At 41.3% G+C, this 22,551-nt stretch overlaps 1 protein-coding gene and 1 long non-coding RNA gene across 5 annotated transcripts in view; one reads left to right on the forward strand and one right to left on the reverse strand.

The window, feature by feature from the left end:
* The window catches only part of PAK3 (p21 (RAC1) activated kinase 3), a 263,447-nt gene that overhangs the window by 129,646 nt on the left and 111,250 nt on the right, over positions 1-22,551 (reverse strand). Inside the window, exon 4 of one of the 4 annotated variants that reach the window (XM_077888022.1) lies at positions 807-941. The exons of the other annotated variants lie outside the window; for them this stretch is intronic. The gene's annotated coding sequence lies outside the window, so the exon portion shown is untranslated. The remainder of the gene's footprint in view (positions 1-806; positions 942-22,551) is intronic. 4 annotated transcript variants of the gene reach the window in all.
* LOC144308673 (uncharacterized) lies at positions 2,524-5,048 on the forward strand. Its single transcript, XR_013375047.1, has 3 exons — positions 2,524-2,627; positions 2,962-3,111; positions 4,916-5,048. It is a non-coding gene; the product is annotated as an uncharacterized LOC144308673 (long non-coding RNA).

The following is a 22,551-nucleotide window of genomic DNA, read 5'->3' on the forward strand; positions in this document are numbered from 1 at the left end:
GATGGGTTCAAGTGTGTTCGTTGTTGAATCTTATGTAAGAAAGAAACACTCATCATATAAAGGCCAAACTAAATGTCCCTCGATAAGGGAACTGTTAAGCAAGATATGGTATATACGTTATCTTAGAATATTATACACCAGCTAAAAAGAATCAAGTGGATTCTTACATATTAAAATAGAAACACATCTTGACACAATCTTGACTGAAAAAGTGGCAGAACAGCATGTGTACTATTTTATTCTTGTTAAAAATGTGCATGCACTTGCACGCATGTGTTTGTGTGTGTGTTTAAGTTGGAATTATACACATCAAACTGCTAATACAGTAACTCTGGGAATTAGAAAGGTGTGAAGGAAGACAAGTGGGTATGTGTGTATGGTGGAGGTCATTAACTGTTTTCTGTATATACTTCTGCATTGTTTCTACATGTTTTATTGTATTTTTTTAAGATTTTATTTATTCATGAGAGACACAGAGAAGCAGAGACATAGGCAGAAGGAGAAGCAGGCTTCCTGAGGGGAGCCTGATGCAGGACTAGATCCCAAGACCCCGGGATCATTAACTGAGCCGAAAGCAGACGTTCAACCACTGAGCCACCCAGGCGTCCCTGTACATGTTTTAATAATAAATATACAGAACATGTAAAAAAAGTGAAAATATACCTTTCTTTGGATGGAGACAGAAAGAAAACCAAACAAGCAAACAGAATGAACAAACTGCTACCGTGAAAGGGATCTGAATGTGAGGCGAACGATTCAGATGTGGCAATAGAGCCTCTGCTGCAGCAGGCTGAGCCAAGCCATACCTGGGCAGGCACGCAAAGCAGCCTGGATATCAGGGCTCCCTTCCCACGCCTGCCTCAAGTCCTACAGCCAGAAATCGCTCCCAGTGGTGGACTCTTGAGTATTTGTGGCTGTCTTCAAGGCTTTTGCTAAAGCAGCTGCATTTAAAACAAAAACAAAAACGAAAAAGCTCCCCCTCCTGCTGTGCATACAAAAGAACTCAGCTGGGCAGCTCACGAAAAAGGCATTTGTTCCTTAGCTGAGAGCACCGAGAGCACCATGCCCACTCCTCCTTGGTTGGGCTCTGCTCACTGCACTTTGTGGCCAACATTGCAGGCAGACCCGAATGTGCCCCTTCCTTCCTGCCCCCCAGCTCCCACTCATTAGGGGCTCCAGCTTTTCCGTAGGAGGCAACATGGTAGGGAGCCTGCTAGGCAAAAAGTGAGGAGCCTCAGAATCGCCAAAAAGCTCATCCTAGTTCCCTTAAAAACTGGAGGCGAGAGAAGAGGGAAGACCATTGCTAGGAAATCACCATCTTGGGGCTTCAGAGTTCTGGCCTGGGAATGAGGAGACCCAGATTCCAGTCCAGCTTGTGGTCAGGAAGCCCTGAGCAAGACTCAAATTTCCCTGGGCTTTTGTTTTTTTCCTCTGTGAAACTTGACTTGCTATCCCTGGACTCTTGTACGAATGCAAATGGCTAATGGAACAACAGTGGATTTAACAGATTTCAGAGCTACACAGCTCCTTAATAGACTTGATGAGTCTCCATTTACATATGCTCCCTGTATTGTGGGACCTTGGGAATGGGGTGGGGGTGGGGGAGGACGCGTCTCTCTTCACCTTCCTTCACTATAATTAGCACTCGTTAGGAACCTGCCCTGTAGAACCTACAAGCTTTCAGGAGCTCGCAGCCTCTGCCCTCCTCCCTTCCACAAGGGAGTTAGCGAAGGAAAAGCAGGAGCCAATTAAATGCAGGTGGCCCTGGATGAATTAATATGAGAATTAGGAAGTTTCTCTCCTCTGACGGTTTTAATTAGCCCCACTTCCACCATGGTCTTACATAAAAAAGCACATTATTTAATTGAGCTGATGCTGTTTGATTTTGCTCCTGAGCGGATCACATTATACATTTCTTCCCCGCACACTCCGATCACTGCACTGCCTGAACTGAAGTCAAACTGCAGAGTAAAGTGAATTTGAAAAGTTAGTTTCGTTGCTCTCACCGTTTCACTAGGAAGAGAAAGGGAGAGAGAGAGAGAGAGAGAGAGAGAGAAGAAGAAGAAGAAGAAGAAGAAGGAGGAGGAGGAGGAGGAGGAGGAGGAGGAGGAGGAGGAGGACATGGAAGACCAAATCTAAGGGACAAAGAACCAAGGAGAGAAATAAAAAGACAAATCTTAATTTTTTTGGACCGGTTGGACTATGATGTCATGCTTTCCCAGCTCACCTGTGATTGGCTTCTCAGTTCAGCATCTGCTGAATGCTAAAGGCTGATTATTTGCCAGAGATACAGACCTTTCACAGAAGCTTTGAATCATTGCTGGTTGTCGTGACAACCTGGGCAGTGTCTGTTCCTGATAACCACATAATGAGGTCGTCAGGAACAGAAGTGCCCCCATCCCCACACCCAACCATCCGAGGTAGTAAGCAATGTAATACTTCTTTCAGGAGGTAAAAGGGGGAAAAATCATCAACAGGCATGGTGGAGATCCCCTTCAATAATATATGTCAGCCAGACCCTGGAGAAAATATCCTTCTCAAAGAGTTCCTTACCTACTACCTCCAGGTCCCATCTGAGCCACTGTACTCGCTATAATTCAGAAAACTGAAGGGCAGGTGGTGGAGAGGTAAGGCATCTCTGCAAACCCCCAGCAAAGCTAAACAGAGGGAAGTGTGAGTGGAATGCTAAATTGATTACAGCAAGGCACATTACCTCTTTTCAAAGGATGCCATCATGGCATGGACCAGGAGCAACAGGGGGAGATGTGTTACAGGGCATCGCCATACCCAGTCATCAAAACCAGACACAAGGAGAGCCTGAGGGGGATGGGTTGTGTGCTTTTCTGTGGGCTACATTCACTGTCCGGCGGGTAGACACCTCAAACAACGTTATCTCGGGGCTCCAGATGTCATTGAGAGAGAGTATTAATTACATCTTTGTGATACGTTATTCATTCTTAGGACAATTCTATTAGCGCCTAATAAAGTGCTAACAACACTTAAATGCAAAACACACAGCTAGATGCTACAGTTGCTATACAGATGAATCAAACTTAGGCCATCTCCTTAAGGAACCTGGAATCTAGTTGGGGAGAAAAGATGCATATCCAAGTAAGTGGGACACAAGGCAGATAAAGTAAGTACTGCAAGAGAAGTCCAAAGTCCTTAATTTCAGAGAGGAAATCACACCAGACTACCACATTCCAGCTCCATCCCATCTTTCTAGGTTGTTCTCCCACAACTCCTCCCATATGCCCCAATCATCAGCCCCATCAAACTATTGTTTCCCTGATATACTTTGATTTCCGTATCTCTGTGCCTTTCTTTCTGCTGTTCCCTTTGCCTAATACATCTTTCTCCCTCCTTTCCCTACCTGCTGATTTTTTAAAATTCAAGTATTATTAACATATGGTGTTATATTAATTTCCCATGTATACTGTAATGATTCAACAAGTCTATATGTTTATTGCAGCATTATTTACAGTAGCCAAGATATGGAAGCAGCCCAAGTGTCCCCTGATAGATGAAGGGATAAAGAAGATGTGGTATATATATATGCAATGGAATATTACTCCGCCACAAAAAAGAAAGAAATCTTGCCATTTGCAACAATATGGATGGAACTAGAGGGTATAATGCTAAGTGGAATAGGTCAGCCAGGGAGAGGAATACCTACCTAGTGATATTAACGGTTATTTCCAGACTCTACTCAAATGGCATCTTGTGGATGCACAAACTGATCCCAAATTAGTAACCCCTCAGGGATCTATATACATGGTAGACATGGGTATTGACTGATATCACTACTGGTTGCTGTACTCAAATCCAGCAGATTTAAGTCCAGCAATATCTAATAGAACATTGGTACAACAAATTTTGGATTATTCAGGGAAGAGCATAGGTAAAGTCAGACTGCTTTTAAAAAGTCTTATATAGCTATTCAACACAAATCTGTTTTCCCACTGAACATCTTCTGTATTTTTATTTTTTTTATTTTTATTTTTTTTAAATTTTTAAATTTTTTAAATTTATTTATGATAGTTACACACACAGAGAGAGAGAGAGAGAGAGGCAGAGACATAGGCAGAGGGAGAAGCAGGCTCCATGCACCGGGAGCCCGACGTGGGACTCGATCCCGGGCCTCCAGGATCACGCCCTGGGCCAAAGGCAGGCGCTAAACCGCTGTGCCACCCAGGGTTCCCCATCTTCTGTATTTTTAAAAAATAGTTCAAGGCTCACAAGAAGCTGCAGAAATAGTACAGAGAATCCTTAGATATCTTCCTCAAGTTCCCCCCAATATTTTGATATACTGTATTACTTTTTTATACAGCCACAGCACATTGTCAAAACCCTGGAAATTGACATTGCTGCAATACACTAACTGAAATCCAGGCTTTATTCAGAATCCCCAAGTTTTACATACACTCTCCCATTAAATAATTTACCAACACAGCTGAAAAGGAGCAAACTATTAATAGTTGATCTGAGCACCTTTTTTTTTTTTTTTTCTCTCATGTTCATCCCTGCTGAAAAAGGCCAAAACCTGGAAGAGTCAAAATTTCCCTGGGACTGAACGAGAGAAAATCAGCTTGGACTGAGAATAAGCAGCCCTGTGATTAATCAGGCTGAGAGGGTAGACTGACAAAGCCAGTTGCAAAGTTAGCAGAAAGCACTGTCTCTCCCAAGGTCACGTGGCCGTTGTAAAATGCCAGAGGGACCCCCACCTCCTTTGAGTGACAATTGCTTTCTTCCCAGTGATGCCCTAGACCCACTTTGCTTTTTCATTTATCCCTGGGGATACCCGATTGTAAGCCACCCCTGCCTCATGACAGCCCCCGATTCCTAGTTAATACCCCCTTCTCCGGATCCCACCTCAGAACTGCCATCAATCCAGAACTTATCTCTGCTTTTTTAGATGCTCCTCAGAATCCTTCAGCAGGAACTCAAGTGTTATAAAAGATGATCCCTCCTCCCTCTTTTTTCAAGAAGGGCATCCTGTGGTTCCTCTGGAATGCAATTCCTCCATGCATCAAATCAATAAATTTGACTCTGTCCAACTACAGTTTTGTCTCTGGTTATTTTTGGCTGGTTAAGCTTTGACATGATTGACAACCAACCTACACATATTTGGAAGGTCCCTTGAATTATCCGGACTTAGCCAAGTTTCCTTGAATCTACATAGAATCACACGCTGTGTCTACAACTGTGATTTACATAGTAGGTACCTAATAAATTTTCACTGAATTGATGTAGGATTATCATGCACCGGATTTGTTGGAACAGTGCCAGATACAGGGACAAAAGCCCAGAGAGACAGCACTGCATGGAAGTTCAACACAAAGACTCTGAAATTAAACTGTCCCTATTCAAATCGCTATTTAACAGCTTTGGGAACTTGGGCAACTTATTTAATAACTTCTCTGAACTTTAGTTTTCTCATCTGTGAAGTGGGGATGAATAGCACCTCCTTAGTAATTGAGAAGATGAAGTTAAACTGCATGTGAAGCAGGAAAGCCTTAAGGCAGTGGTGTTCCCCATTTGCTACACTTGCAAATCACCTTGTGATCTTCATGAATTGCTGGTGCCTTGCCACCCCCACTCCCACCCTGCCCTCAGACATCACAATTTCATTGCCTAGCATGAATCCAGGCATCAGAGTTTTAAAAAATCTTCTCAGGTGGGGGCACCTGGGTGGCTCAGTCAGTTAAGCATTCAGCTCTTGATTTCGGCTCAGGTCACAATCACAGATTTGGGAGATCGAGCCCCGAGTTGGGCTCCACACTCAGTGAGGAATCTGCTGGAGAGTCTCTCTCCCTCTCCCTCTGTCCTCCACTAAAATAAATACGTAAGTCTTTAAAAAAAATCTCCTCAGATTGTAATGTGTAGCAAAATTTGGGAACTACCAGATTAGGAATTTCATCACCTAAAGATTATCTTTCCTCCTCAGGTTTGTGTGAAGTAAAATAGGGAGACTGAGGCTTCCCCCGGCTTTTTCCTACAATCCTCACCCCACGGGCCATATGGTTTGTTCAACTTGTAAAAGAACAGCCTTTTTCTTTTTTTTTTTTTTTAATTTTTATTTATTTATGATAGTCACAGAGACAGAGAGAGAGAGAGGCGGAGACATAGGCAGAGAGAGAAGCAGGCTCCATGCACCAGGAGCCGATATGGGATTCGATCCTAGGTCTCCAGGATCGCGCCCTGGGCCAAAGGCAGGCGCTAAACCGCTGCGCCACCCAGGGATCCCAAGAACAGCCTTTTTCTTCCGCGTGCATAACAAAATGATGGAGACACTGGGTATTTGGGTAAAGCTGCAGCTGTATTCATCTCTCTCTCTTTTTCCCCTTTCCAAACAACTCACACTTCAAATTAAGTGGTCTCAAGTGTGAATTTGGGAACAGTTAATATGTGCACAAAAGATTGGCTGACCATCACAGATGTGTTTAATAGATGTAGATCTCAATGTGCTTTTGTTCTGTATAATTAAGCACCTGTTGAGCCTCATAATCAATTCTTATTTTGTTATAATCCAGGAACTCGTTACATCCAGTGTTCTCTGGTGTTCACTTGATCAGGTCACTTATGGGGATAGAACATTCGAAACAGGTTGTCCCTCTTCCCTTTTTAAAATATTTTATTTATTTACTGAAGAGAGAGAGTGAGAGAGAAAAGGGGGGCGGGGGAGATGGAGGAGAGAGAATCCTCAAGCAGACTCCCCGCTGAGCAAGGAGCTGGACTAGGACCCTGAGATCATGATCTGAGCCAAAACCAAGAGTTGACCACCCAACCGACTGGGCTACCCAGATGCCCCTACCTCTCTTCCCCTTTTTACTCATCCTAGAGAATACATCCCCCTCCTCAGTAAATAATAGTGAATTCACTGATGAGTTTTAAAGTTAACGTCTAGTTATATAGAAGTTTAAAAAATGGTCATGTTGATTTTTCAATTTTCACAATTTCATCTCCCCACCCCACCTCCCCTTGCACCTCCCCACCCCTTCCTTATTCATTCCAGCTGCTAATATGGAAAATTGAACAGATTATGACATGCTAGGGTAAAATTTACTGCCAAAAAGGAAAGGGGTCAGGTTGCTAGGCAAATTAATACCATAAATATAAGAAAGTGACAGCCTGCTAGGGGAGTGTGCTAACACGCAATTTTAAGCACCACTCTAACTGCTCTTTGCATTCAAATGACCAATATGCTAATTACAGTCCTTATCTGTTTGTTCAAGGCCTTAAGAGTCTCAGTGGCTCAGAGCACAGACCCCAGCAGGCAGTTTGCGGGTTTTTGGAAATAATAACATGGCATTTCTTTAAACATATTTTCAAATTAAAGCTTCTTACTAATCAAGATTGGCCTTTCCCCCATTCAGGGGATTAGTGAGGCTTAACTGTGTTCACTATGGTGCCGGCCCCCACAAACCCCTGCTTATGAAGTCTCTGACTCCTACTCGAGCACTGCCTATTGGGGCAGATTTCCATGGCAATTTGCTGGCCTTCTCTTGAAAGATACAGGGCATCTCTGTAAATGGGAGGGAGGTGTACATTCCCACTAACCTTGGGATCATCATTGACCTTTTTAAATTTTCGCCACCCACGTCAGACCAGAAAGAACACTCATCTCGACTTTTTTTTTTTTTTTTTTTTTTTTTGTAATTTGAAGGAAACGCCCCTAATTCTGTTCTTAACGGAGAGGGGTGGAAAGAGCATCATTCTCTCTACACTCCAGTTGAAATTTTCAGACATTTATCAAAGCTAACTGCTGAGGGCGCGAGGAGCTGAGGATTGATCGCTCCTCCCCCCAGGATGTATTTTGCATTTCCCCAGAGGAGGGGGGCAAAGGTGAAAGTTTCCTGTTCTGGTTATACCCCACAGCCTTCAAATTCTGCAGATTTTTAGTAAAATCTAAATGGTCTAGCATCTTGAAAACAGAAGCCTCAAGTAATACATTTATTTGTTTATTATATTGTACTTTCAAGCACCCCTATACACACATGCATGCACACACTGACATCTGAGTCTTCTCTCTACAGTTTAAGACACTGATCCATGACACAATTACGAACTAATCTTAATACGTCCTCTCCTTTTCTGTGTTCCATCCTTCCTTTCAGCGACTTCCTTCAGCCACCCAGAGGCGTGGTGAACTAAAGGTGTCACCTGTTTCCTTCCTGGGTCTGGAAAGAAAGAAATCTGATTGATTGACTTCTCGGTACAGTCTAAATGATTTCTTTATTGCTAATTTTTGATATCTGTATTTTAGGAGGACCCTTCTGGCATGGGCAATGCTTGAGCCCAAGGAATGAACTGCAGAGATGGATATGTAGAAGCCACTGTAGGCTTTGGGGGAAGGATGAGAAAGAGACTTTGGTGGAGAAACACTGCAAATCACACTGCCGAAAAACTCTTCCCACACAGAGGTTTGGCTCTGCTGCACGCCACCACCAGGGTTCTCTAGGTCATCAGACAGTAATCTGCTCCCTGATTTCAAAGACTCCATATTCATACATGTAAGCAAGACTTTTCATGAACTCCAAGAAGCTTAAGATCAATTCTTTAAACAGAAATTTAAAATACCTTATAGTACTGGTGATGCTCAACTCTCTGGTTAATTGCAATCTGACCATGTTAGGAGTCAAGACCAGTCCCTGTCTCAGAGCATCTTTCCTGGCTGCTCTGCATTTTATGTACATTGACTTAGAAGGCTGGGGGTGACAGGGAGTTGGGGAGCAACGTCATGGCTACTTTAGCCTAGCTTTGGGATAACCTGGATTAAAGCAGACTAGCTAAATTGAAAAATCATTTTCTGGTCTGGGGATTTTGTTTGGCTACAATGCACTGCATTATTTTTCATTTTTAAACAATCACACTCTCTTATTTTAAAAATAACATTTAAAAATAAGTCAGCACTTACAGGTAAGTTGGATGCTTTCTGCAACTTTTGGAAAATCTGCTTGTATTACCACTACTATTAATAATAATCAAATATGTTTTCCTCTAGAAAAATTCTCTCTGGTCCATTCTGGATGAACTGTGAGCCCAAAGCTATTTCTACACTGGCGTAGAGAAATGGACCAGACCATTTACCCAATGTGTCACATGCAAAGCCCCTAGAGAAAGGAGTAGTAGTTTTTCAAATAATTTACTATGCCAAAACACACAAAAAAGAAAGGCACAAAAGCCAAAACAAAACCTCCCACAACCCTCAGAGTTAGTAAAGAGATAGTTTCAACATTTCTGAATCAGAAAGATAAATACATTTTAGAAAGACTTAGAAGCTCAATAACTCAGCTGTCAGGGGCACCTGGGTGGCTCAGTTGACTAAGTGGCCACTCTTGATTTTGGAGTGGGTTATGATCTCAGGGTCCTGGGATTTAGCATTGAGTCCAGCTCCGTGCTCAGTGGGGAGTCTGCTTGGGGATTCTCTCTCTCTCTCTCTCTCTCTCTCTCTCTCTCTCCCTCTGCCTCAATAAATAAATAAATAAATAAATAAATAAATAAATAAATAAATAAATCTTTAAAAAATAAATTCAGCTGCTGGACAATATAGTTTGAAACTACTCTGGACATGGGGCACCTGGATGGTTCAGTCAGCTAAGCATCTGCCTTCGGCTCAGGTCATGATCCCATGGTGTTGGGATTGAGCCCTGCATCAGCAGGGAGTCTGTTTCTCCCTCTCCCTGTGCATCTCCCCCCTCTAATGTGCTCTCTCCTTCTTTCAAATAAATAAGCTACGCTGGGCATGAACCATCTCAAGCTTGATACCAAGACTTATCATTTACTCTGCTCAACTAAAAAACGAATGAGTGCCATCCATCCACACCATAGCAAGGGAGGCAGGCCCCAATGAACCAACCTGGAGGAGAACATGATATCTGACTCATAGCTAGAGCTGAGGGGAGAATATTTAAATCCAGAAAGAAGACAGAAAAGAGAAGCAGCCCATGATTAGAATCCACCTCACCACTGGGCTAAATATTTATAGCCTGTGATTAGTTTCATTTCATTTCATTTAACAGTCACAACTTCTCTTATAAAGTACAGAAAAAATAAAATGAATTAAATCTGGTAAATTGGTAACATCTTGCACACATTATTTTATATGCAATGGAGCGACACGGCTCTGAGCTAGTTTCCCTATGAATCAAGGCAAACAGATCTAGTTCCTGCCCCCCGGATGCTCACAAAGATGGACAATCCAAGAATCAATAGAAATGTATGTGCAAGAAATACTGGACAAACATTATGCAGTATCCCATGGCCCCTTATGAATATTTCATGAACAATTTGAAGGGACCAGCTAGTCAGTTCTCCAGCACACTGTAGGGTTGTTGAATACTACTATATCTCAAGAAATGGGAATTAATTTTTAGCATGAGATTAATCAGGATGGGTACGTCTGCAATCAAAAAGATAAAACATGATTCTGAAGTTGCCTTTATCCATGTAATGGGTAAAAGAGTTGAGTGTTCATAAATGAAATAAATAAGATCAATGCTAGATGGTAAGGCCTTGTTCACTGCTGTGTCTGCCATGCTTAGCACTCTGCAAGGCATCAGGAGGTGTGCAGTATTTATGAACCAAGTGAAAGACATGCTGTATAAAGAAAAGAGTTATAAGATCTGAAACCATAAAATTCCTAAAAGAAAACGTAGGCAGTAGACTTAACATAGGTCTTAGTGATTTTTTTTTTATATCTATCTCCTCGGCAAAGAGAACACAAGCAAAAATAAACAAATGAGACTACATCAAACTAAAAAGCTTTTATGGAGTGAAAGAAATTAACAAAACAAAAAGGCAACCCACTGAATGGGAGAAGATGTTTGCATATCTTACACCTGATAAAGGCTTAACATCTAAAATATATAAAGAATTCACACAACTCAATATTGAAAACACCAATCTAATTAAAAAATGGGCGGAGGACCTAAATAGACATCTTTCCAAAGAAGACATATAGATGGCCATCAGGCACATGAAAAGATGCTCAACCTCACTAACCATCAGGGAAATGCAAATCAAAACCACAAATGAGATATCACCTCACACCTGTCAGAATGGCTGTTATCAAAAAGACAAGAATTAACAAGTGTTGGCAAAGCACCGGTGCACTGTTGGTAGGAATGTAAATTGGTGCAGCCTCTATGGAAAACAATATATGGAAGTTCCTCAAAAAAAATTAAAAATAGAACTAACATATGACCCAGCGATTCCATTTCTAGGTATTTATCCAAAGAAAATGAAAACACCAATTCAAAAAGTCATATGTACGCCTATGCTCATTCTTTACAGCATTATTTACAATAGCTGAGATATGAAAGCAACCTAAATGTCCATTGATAGATAAATGGCTAAAGAAGAAGTGGTACACACACACACACACACACACACACACACACACACATACACACACTGGAATATTACTCAGCCATTAAAAATGAACGAGATCTTTCACTTTGTGACAACATGGATGGACCTAGAGGGTATCATAATAAGTGAACAGAGAAAGGAAAATACTGTATGATTTCACTTATATGTGGAATCTACAGAACAAAACAAAGAAACAACACATAACAGAAAATGACTCCAATCCAGAGAACAAACTAGACTCCTGGTTGCTGGAGGTGGCCTGGCAAGGGTGGGGTGGGGTGGGGAGGATGGACAAAATAGGCATAAGGGATGAAGAGGTGCAATTTTCTAGTTATAAAATAAGTAAAATATAGACATGTAATGTACAGCATGGGGAATATAGTCGATAATATTGTAACAGCTTTGTATGGTGATAGATGATAACTAGACTTAACTGTAGTGACCATTTCATAATGGATATAAATACTAAATCGCTATGTTGTATGTCTAAAACAGATATAATATTGTATGTCGAGTATTCCTCAATTGAAAAATATAAATTAAAAGAAATTCTAAGTGAAGTTAAAAAAAAAAAAGAAAGAGATGGCATAACTGGTGGGGAAAGCACAGGGTGAGAGTGGATACTGCCTGGGTGGGGAATCCCTCCCTCGCTCATTGTCCAAAGCACAGTGTTGCACCTTCCAGAATGAAAAATTCAGAGATGAAGTCTTTTGTGTAGCATCTGATCAAAGAGTTCAGGAGTTGGTTGTGATGAAAATAAAAGGAGGAAGGTGACAAACAAGAATATAATTCTTCAGTTCAAATGTTTAGAGTGTACCTAGAGTGGCAAAGGAAGAAGGCCAGGCACCACTTAGGAGATCAGAGAGAACAGAAAGGGCTCATGTGAATAAGTCAGGGAAAAGAGAAAGAGACCAAAAATGAGCCTTGTAACAAGTGAGAGAGGATATAGAGTGAGTAATGATTCAAGCCTACAAGAGTGGAGCCTTTGTAAAAGTCAGCTTGCAGACAAATGAATAAACTAATTTAGGCAAGTATCAAGTCACAAAAAAGCATCATAAAAAGAGCCATCAACCAGGAGGATGAGGTGAGGGAAAACTTAGGAAATGTGAACCTGCTAAAGCCAGCAGCCACAATATACCAAATTGTATGAAGGAAAGGCTTATTTTTTTTCTTCTCTGAGCTATATTCTGATTTGTGGGAAAGCACTGTCAAAAGCCATGACAAGAAAACTGGGACAACCTCATTCATTTGGTTTCACCCAATTCAGCTTTGAGATAATCCAGCCCTAGGGTAGAATAAAATTATCCTGTGTGTTTTCTACCAAAGAACTGTTTGCTAAGCAAATTATGAGTGTCGATATCAGATTTAATCAGTTTGGGAGAAGATAATTTCTTGTTTTTTGTTTTTAAGTAGTCTCCACACCCCAGGATGGAGCCCAACACAGGGCTTGAACTCACTAAGTTCAAGACCTCAGCTGAGATCAAGAGTCGGATGCTTAGCCGACTGCACCACCCAGGTGCCCCGGAGAAGATAATTTCTTTTAATTATTTCTGTGGCATTGATTTGTGTATCCATGTCCTAATTATCAACGTGTCTCATTCATTTGGTGGACAACTTTTTTATTATTATTAACACCTATTATGTGTAGGAAGCACACTACAGATATATATATATATATATATATATATATATATATATATATATATACACTATCTGTATTCTCTCCCTTCAAAAAGCTCATGGTCAGGGATCAGAGGCAGAGAGGGTTTAGTAGGAATTATGATCCATTTAAAAGTCACTATTAAATGTCTACCATATGTCCCAAGAAATGCTGTATATTCCAGATATATGTAACTTGCATTTCCCTACAGTTAGCCAGCACATGGGAGCAAATGAATTTACCTTAAGTATAATAACTCAGGTCAAGCCAGTTTCCTCTTGGTATAATGGAGAACAAAAAAAAAATAATAATTTCTCTTTTCCTTTTCCCTACAACCAATTACTATTGCCTCTCCTTTCCTCCAAACTAATATCACAAGGGCCAATGGAGTAGCTAAATCCCAAAAAGAACCTGCCAGAAACAGCCCCTGCTCCTCCACCCTCAACCCACCTTGAAGGTCCTCTTTATAATTAGAAATTTTCCAATAGCCACTTGGTGTCTAGCTATCTAATATCCAGAATGCTCCAGAAAATACTCTGAACCTTTGCAAAATGTTAGGTCTCAGGTTTTCTCAAGGCCATACCTGATTGTGACAAGTGAAATCACATGCACTTTAAAACTTGCATATCACTGACTTGTGACCACAACTGCTCAACAGAGGGCCTCCGTCTCCATAACCATCTCTTCAGTTATTTCTGAGACTCCTCAAGAAGAGTCCTTCTATACTATTTTTCTATTCCCTCTCCCCTCATGCATGTCAACTACCAACAAATTAGCTGAACAAATGTCTTTTAGGCATAGATCATGTGCCAGACACTTGCCTGGAGATCCAGTGGAGACCATGGCAGATAAGAGTTCCTTTTCTGAGGGAGCTTCTATTTTCAATGAAAGGCGACCAATGGCAGCCCCTGTGTAAATCCACAAAGGGCCGGAGAGTTGCTGCCCTCTCTGCAGGAAGCTTTGGCTGAAGCCACCAATGGGTCTGCCCAGAAGGGTGGAAAAGCCCCCTTTCTGTTCTTTTATCTATTAATTCATGAGAGACACAGATAGGCAGAGACACAGACAGAGAGAGAAGCAGACTCCCTGCAGGGAGCCTGATGCGGGACTCACAACCTAAGCAAAAGGCAGACGTTCAACCACTGAACCACCCAGGTGCCCCGCCCCCCTTCTGTTCTGTTCGACACATTGCCATGGGGACACTGGAGTGACAATGCTTCTACCCTGTGTCTCAGTGGGGCCCCCGTGTAATAAGAGCAGCTTCAGCAACACTCCTCACCCTGAGCCCCCACCATGCTGGCTCAGACTTTCCAACTTGGTCCCTGTGCCTGAAGAACACACTCTGTTGTGTCCTACCAGATTGTTCCTCCACCCCCACAGCCCTGGGTTTCCAACACAGCCCTCCTCATTGCATCTTTTCCTTTCCACAGGTCATCTTCAGCAAACAGACATGCAGGCATCTTTACACACGCATTTGTGGAATCTCAATTCAGGGTCCACGGGGCCCCCTGTTACACATACTGTATGTCACACAACCCTTACAGTGATTTCATGGGGTCAGGTATGATTCTTCAGTCCATCAATAGTTGCGAATTCCAGAAAGCTCTAGGAGCCAGTGTTTTTATAAGTTGTACCGAAACTCATTTTTTAAAAAGATTTATCTATTTATTCAAAGGAGAGAGAGACTGACAGAGAGAGATAATATGAGCAGGGGGAAGGGCAGAGGCAGAAGGAGATAAGCAGACTCCCCGCTAAGTGGGGAGCCTCATGTGAGGATCAATCCCAGGACCCCGAGATCAGGACCTGAGCCAAGATCAAGAGTTGGGACACTCCACTGACTAAGCCACCCAGGCGCCCTTGCCCACCGAAACTTATATGGTGACAAACTCTGTGAGGCTCTTCCAGTGCAAATATCTATATATCTCACGGCAGAGATACTGATGAGATTGATTAATGGATTCTGCTTCAAATTCCACTGAAGGTATCATTATGCACCGTGCAGTCTTTTTTTTTTTTTTTTTGCCTTTTATTTTTTATTTTTATTTTTTTTAATTTTTTATTGGTGTTCAATTTACTAACATACAGAATAACCCCCAGTGCCCGTCACCCATTCACTCCCACCCCCCGCCCTCCTCCCCTTCTACCACCCGTAGTTCGTTTCCCAGAGTTAGCAGTCTTTACGTTCTGTCTCCCTTTCTGATATTTCCCACACATTTCTTCTCCCTTCCCTTATATTCCCTTTCACTATTATTTATATTCCCCAAATGAATGAGAACATAGAATGTTTGTCCTTCTCCGACTGACTTACTTCACTCAGCATAATACCCTCCAGTTCCATCCACGTTGAAGCAAATGGTGGGTATTTGTCATTTCTAATAGCTGAGTAATATTCCATTGTATACATAAACCACATCTTCTTTATCCATTCATCTTTTGATGGACACCGAGGCTCCTTCCACAGTTTGGCTATCGTGGCCATTGTACCGTGCAGTCTTTATTTTTATTATTTTTTTAAGATTTTATTTATTTAAAAAAAGATTTTATTTATTTATTCATGAGAGACACACAGAGAGACAGAGACACAGGCAGAGGGAGACACAGGCAGAGAGAGGCAAGACTCGATCCCAGGACCCCGGGATCACGACCTTAGCCAAAGACTCAACCACTGAGCCACCAAGGTGGCCCCCCCGTGCAGTCTTTTTTAGATGAAAAAATGCTGAATTATGAAACTTATCTGGCCCCCAAAGCTTTTGGATAAGAGAGCGGGATATCTATATTCTATACCAGTTTATAGATCAAGAAACTGACATTGAAAGACTTGGCCAGGGTCACAGAACTGGCAAGTGGTGAAGACTGGAGTAGAACCAAGGTCTTTCTGACTTTTACCCCCTTGTGATTTCCAATACACAAGCCTGGCTGGGTGTTTATGTAGGAGGTAGGATATGTGGGTGGATGCTGAAATCAAAGAAAGGTTGAGAAAGAGTAATCAGAGCACATGTCAAAATTTTTCCTTGCAAAATTTGTGGATCTGTTAGTCACTTTCATCTTATCATTTGTCACAATTCTACTTGCAAAAGAAATTATTTTCTGAGAATACATTTAGGACCATTTTTAGATAGAGTTACAATGAAAACTCAGAAACATGATTCATTTCTAAAGGATTCCCTGGCCTTTCTCACTCTACTCTCTGGCAGCGACATGTGAACCTGCATTAAAAAAAATTGAATGGTGCTATTGGTTCAAGGTAAACTACCTGTGTGACCAAATAAGCCATGTTCCAGCAATGTGACAGATTGATGGTATGTTCCCAACACTTTAATAACTGTAATTGTAAGAGTTGCTATTTTTGAGACTCTACTAGGAATAAGAAATTCTGCTACATAATTTGTATCATTTTATTGAACAATCTTATGACACCCCTCAAGTGTATTTAGAGATTGTGACAATGATGATGGTGGTGACAATAACACTGTATTAAGTCTTCACAATATGGCAGGCCTTGTGTGGGCGAAATTCTTTATGTAGATGATCTCAATCCTCATAGCAAACTTGTGAGACAGGTACTATTATTATTCATTATTATCCCATTAAAGATAAAGAAATTAAGGCACAGAAAGCTGATAGCAATGTATTACGAAAAGCTAGTTAGGTAGTCATGAGGCTCAGAATCCAGTTCTATCGATTTCCAAAGACCAATATGACCTCTGTGAACTTGTTTTCTCAGTGGGGTATATGAGAATTGCCTAAAAACACTTGTAACATGCAGTTAAATGGTATAACATGCAACAGGCTTCCCCACTAGGTTGGGCTGCTTACAGGGATTCTGGAGTCTGATATGCAATCACTGATTAACTATGAGAGCCACCTGATAACTACATGCACCCTATGAAAGATCATCGGAGAGAATATTTTAGTACAGACATCAAAGGGTTGGGCAAATGGCAAGCTGCACGTGAACGAACCACATGTGGCTTGGGAGGCTCAAGGAAGAGTATCACTGCATTAAAGGATACAACAAATCTCTACAGGCAAACAAGAGTGAGTCAGATCTGCCCTCAATTACGTGAGTCGGGAGTGAAAATTCCCCCCACTAGGTGCCCAGCATGTAACAACATGGCCAGACTTTTTGGAGAGCACTGCCAGATCAAAGCAGTGATCAAGGCAGAAGATCACAAAGTAGACAAAGTGCAGACAGCGGCAGGTTAAGTATAATGCCTCCAGATGATCCTGGGATTACAGACGGGTATTTTCTATGGGCCTCATTGCCTCGCCTATAAAATGGACATCCTAATAGCACCCTAATAGCTGTAGGAAGCTGCGTGTGTCACCAACATTAGATAGCAGCAGGGGCCCTTCTAGCTCTAAGCTCTGTGATTCATTCCCAAGAGCCATTTGTGAGGCACAGTGATGACTACAAGTACACAAAATCCCTAACATTCTAGTAGAACATTCTTGTCCTTCTCACTCCTGCCCCTCAGTTTAACCTGAATTACAAAGAATTCCCTGCTGTGAAGGAATTGTGAAGATTTTTCTGAAGCCAATGAACATAGCTCAGTCTCAGAAAGGCAAGATGACTCCGAGTGAAGTACACTCTGACTTAGCCATGTTGACCGTGACCATTTTGAAGTCACAGAGTATTGGTCACTTCACTCGGAAGCACACATAGTTCAAGACTAACCTTTTCTCCATGGAGCCATGGAGGTGATGAAATTCAGCAGCAGAAAGACAGGGCCTTTACAACAGCTCTGGAAGCTTGGGGTTAGTACAATTCCCCTGGCATCTCAGACGATCTGTTCTTTTGTTTCAGGGTTACCTTGTGCTCATGGAATGCAAAATCATTTTGTAATGGCTTCAACAAGTAGAAAATTGATCAGAAAAAAAAGAAAGATCTAATAGATAATTTAGTGCACTGCATAGGGATATCTGGCAGGGAGGTTAGTAGAATGCAGCGTCAGGTCCCATTTTATGTTGCACTATCATTAATGATACAGAAGTGGGGGGGGCAGGCAGTCACATTTGGACTGCAGAAGAGCCCAATTAAGGGTCATCAGGAAACACAGACATCAAAAACAATGGATGTGGGAATGAAGACATAACACTGTGCTGGGGTCTAGTGGGAAGGAATCGGCCCTATTCATCTGGAAAACAAATTAAAAGCCATCATTCTCAGGTTGTATGGATCAGGCAGCAGTGGGGGTTGTATGGGCAGTAGCAGTGCAAGGAGGGAAAGAACAGGCAAACAGTCTGAAGGAGGCTGCTGTCCCAAGAGATGATATACAGACCTGTGTCACCAGGCAGTGAGACTGTGTTCTTGTAGATAAGGTACAGAAAGAGATGAAACGCCCATCCAGACTGTTAAGCAGGAAAAAAGATGTATATTGTCAGGGGTTTATTTTATTTTTTTTTTATTTTTTTTTAGGGGTTTATTTTATTTTGCTAAGAATATCTGCTCTGAATTCATCCATCCCATTTATTCTTCCAACGTCCATTTACTGACACATTTGTTCTGCTTAGCTCTGTAAAAGTACTTGAGGGGCTAGTGCGGAGCCAGGTAAGTTGTAGTCCTTGCCCTCAAGGAGCTTAAAATGTTGCGTGGGGAGAGAAGGCAACCACAGAAGAGTTATAAACACAAGGAATATACAAATTATCCCTTTTGCTGTGGACACCATGGATTTGAAAAGTAAGAAGGCAGTGATGCTGAGTAAGAATAAAAATTCACAAGGAGTCCTGGCCCCCACAGACTGATGGATTATTTCTTAGGACGGGGCTTTGATGATCCCACCTCCTCAATCTTGCATGACCTGTGGGATGTGCCGATAACCAACCAGCCAGAATTTTTCAGCATAGCTACAAACCACCAGAATTGGTTGAGTTAACATGGTCAAGTGTGTTCTGCCTGGCAAAGAGGGCTCATAAGGCAAATTCCTACTTTCCAGCCCTGAAGAGAAAGCTTTAGCTTTCCTGCCCCTCTCTCCGTGGATCAACTGATTTTTTGGAGCTGACATTCAGTCTCATTTCTCACATCACCAAGTGCTCACTCCTAGGTGGTGCTGAATATAAAAAAGCCAATATCACACTGCCTCCAGATTGGGAAATGGGCAGAGACACACACTGGGACAGACAATTACTGTTTGTATTGATTGGGAATACAGACTCGAAATCCAGCCATACGGGACTCCAAAGCAATTAAAAATCAGCAATAAAAAAATAACCAACCAGCCCACTCCCATAACATAGACATAGACCCAACGCAATGCATACCTATAAATTAAAAACAAACACACTTCTAAATAACCCTTGAATAAAAGAGGAATTGAAATTGGTATTATAAATGCATTAGGGCTGAATGATGTTGAGAGCAATCAAAGTCTGTCGGATGCAGTCAAGGTAATATTTAGAGAAAAATATACGGCCTTAAAGTCAAATGTCAGAAAATAAAACCAAATGAAAAATAAATTAAGCTATCAACTTCAGAAAAAGTGGAAGATAAAATCAGAAAATGGTAAAATAGTAAATAAATTTATAAAAGAGAAACTTTTTAAAAGTCAAACCCTCGTTCAGTAAGTACTGATAAGAAAAAAAGGAAACCAAATAGCAGCATGAATACAGCTACCAAGGCAATATTAAAAATAAGACAACACTAAAAAGACAAAAGACAATACCACATGAAAATTTAAACAGATGTTTCAATGGGAAAATCTCTAGGAAAAGACAAGTTACTAAAATTTACCCAACAAGAAGTAGAAAATCATAGACAAAGAACATAGAATGGATTGAAAGGATAAGCAGTTTTATCCTTTCAAGCCTTTCTTAAAAAATATTTTATTTATTTATTTGAGAGACAAGAGAAAGAGAGAGCGTGTGCACCAATGGGGGTAGGGGCAGAGGGAGAAGCAGACTCCCCATTGAACAGGGAGCTTGATGTGGGGCTTGATCCCAGGACCCTGGGATCATGACCTGAGCCCAAGGCAGATGCTTAACTGACTGAGCCACCCAGGCACCCCAGTCCTTCCAAGTCTTTAAATCACAGGCAATTCCCATTTTATATAAATTGTTCCATAGCATAGAAAAAGATGAGTTGCTCTCACAAATCAGACAGATAAGACTAGAAAGGAAAAAAATTATTGACTAATATCATTTGTGGATACAGATACAAAAATCCTAAGGCAAATGGAATTTAGCAGGTTACTAAAATGACACATTCTGCCCAAGTAAGGTTTATGTCAGGAATGTAAGACTAGTTCAACATTAGCAAATTATTAATATAATTCACTACAAAGATGGATTAAAGAGATAAACCACAATCATCTCAACAAATGGAGAAAAAATATCTGACAAAATTTATAATACCCACTCATGATAAAAACCCATAGCACACAAGGAATATAAAGAATTTCCTTGGGACACCTGGGTGGCTCAGTGGTTGGGCACCTGCCTTCAGCTCAGGTCGTGATCCCGGAATACGGGATCGAGTCCCGCATCAGGCTCCCTATGAGGAGTCTGCTTCTCCCTCTGTCTATGTCTCTGCCTCTCTCTCTCTCTCTCTCTCTCTCTCTATGTCTCTCATGAATAAATAAATTAATCTTTAAAAAAAGGAATTTCCTCAACAAAGCTTTAAATAACTACCAGGGGATAGATTTGATTATGAGCACAAGAAGCTTTGCAGTCAGACTGCTCAGGTTTGGATCTTGGTTCCATTATATATAATGTATATGTTCATGGGCAAAATGTTTAATCTCCCTGAGCTTCACTGTCCTCATCCACAAGAGTGAGGGAAATAATAGCACCTTCCTCATAGTGCTGGTATGAGGATTAAATGACATAAAATATATAAAAGCACCTTACCAGAGTGTCAGGCAATATTAAGTACTCAGTAAACCTTAGTTGTTACTGGTAGTACTTACTGAGAAAACGTTAAGATGAGAAATAAGACAAGGATGGCCACTATTCCCACTTACTACTATTCAACACTCTGATGTCCTAACCTATACAATAAAGTAAGAAAAATAAATAAGAGAATAAGTATTAGAAAGCAAAAGACATAATTGTTGTTACATGCAAACAATATGGCCATATAGAAATCTGAGATAGTTAACGGATTAAATATCAGAACCAATATGGAATTCCAGCAGGATGGTTACATAAAATACCAGCTTACTAAAATCAGCAGCTTTCCTATACATTGGCAATAACTTATTAGGATATCTGATAGAATAATATCTCATTTACAACAGCAATAGCAACAGAAACTCTAAAATACTAGTTATAAGCAAGTTCTTGAGGCCTCTCTGGGCCTCAATTTTCTCTTATGTCACATAGATAAACAATAGTACCTGCATCATAGGATTCTTATAAGGACAGAATGAGCCAAACCATGCAGAGTATTTAGCAGTGTTTTCCCTGACACAGACTATATACTCATTAAGTGGTAGCATTATTACTGCTCTTGTTATTATTGTTGTGGTTTTAAACTTGTCTAATTCTCTTCCTCACAAGTCCTGGTGGAAGAGGTCTGACTCACAGTGTCATCCTCTTTCTAGAAGTACGAAATTGTTCATACAGAGTAGGGGAATGGCTTAGCCAAGGCGAGAGCATGTCAGAGCCCAAATTAGATACACCATCTGGTTTCCCCTTTAAACAACCAAGGCACTCTGATGTTCAGAGCAGTAAACAGACTAGCACAGTTCAGGGTGTGTGGGAGGGGTCCATAGCCAAGAGCAGTCCTGGAATTGTGTTCTTCGCCTTGCTAGCAAAACCCCTGGAAAATAAGGGCAAATCATGCTATTCAGGGATGAAATCAAGTCAGTCCCAAGCTAATCTTGAGCAGTGTTGAGGAGTTTAGAGCTTCTTTTCATGTCTAAGAAGTCACTGCTTTTGCAACAAATGCCCAGTTTCATGTGCTCACCCTTCCCATGAAGAAATGGCTAGTCTATAAGCAGGGGGCTTCTGAAAGCCTCTTTGGGGGAACCTTGGTCCTCTTTAGTTAGGTTCAAATAATTTAGTGAGTGTCTGCTTGCAAGTCACTGGAGATGGATAGAATAAAATAGAATCTCTCCTCTTTCACTCTGAGGCTTTTCACAATTGCATTCCACACTTCATTCTTGCAGATAATATTTTGTGAATGTTGAATATTGCTAGATTCTTCAGGAAGCATCTTACACATCTCCTTTAATCATCACAATGCCTTTTGAGATAGATACTGTTTCATCCTCCTTTGGCAGATAGGAAACTGAGGCATAGAGAAATTGAATGATTTGTGCCAGCTCATAGAGGTAATGAGTAAAGGGGCTAATACTAGAATCCAAATCTATGAACACCTAGCCCCTTCCACTTGACCATGACCTGACTAAAGAATTCTCTGTTCCATTGTACTTTTCAGGTATTTCCCAAAAGTATGAAGGAGAGAGGTTATTTGGAGGAAAGCACCTGTTAGGCATTTGACTTCAACTACCAGTTCTTCCAAGCTAGGGTAAGAAGCATGAGTTTTTCTTCAGATAGCAGGACCTGACACTGTCCTATGG

The sequence above is a fragment of the Canis aureus genome, chromosome X (genome assembly GCF_053574225.1).
Source record: "Canis aureus isolate CA01 chromosome X, VMU_Caureus_v.1.0, whole genome shotgun sequence".
Taxonomy (NCBI): domain Eukaryota; kingdom Metazoa; phylum Chordata; class Mammalia; order Carnivora; family Canidae; genus Canis; species Canis aureus.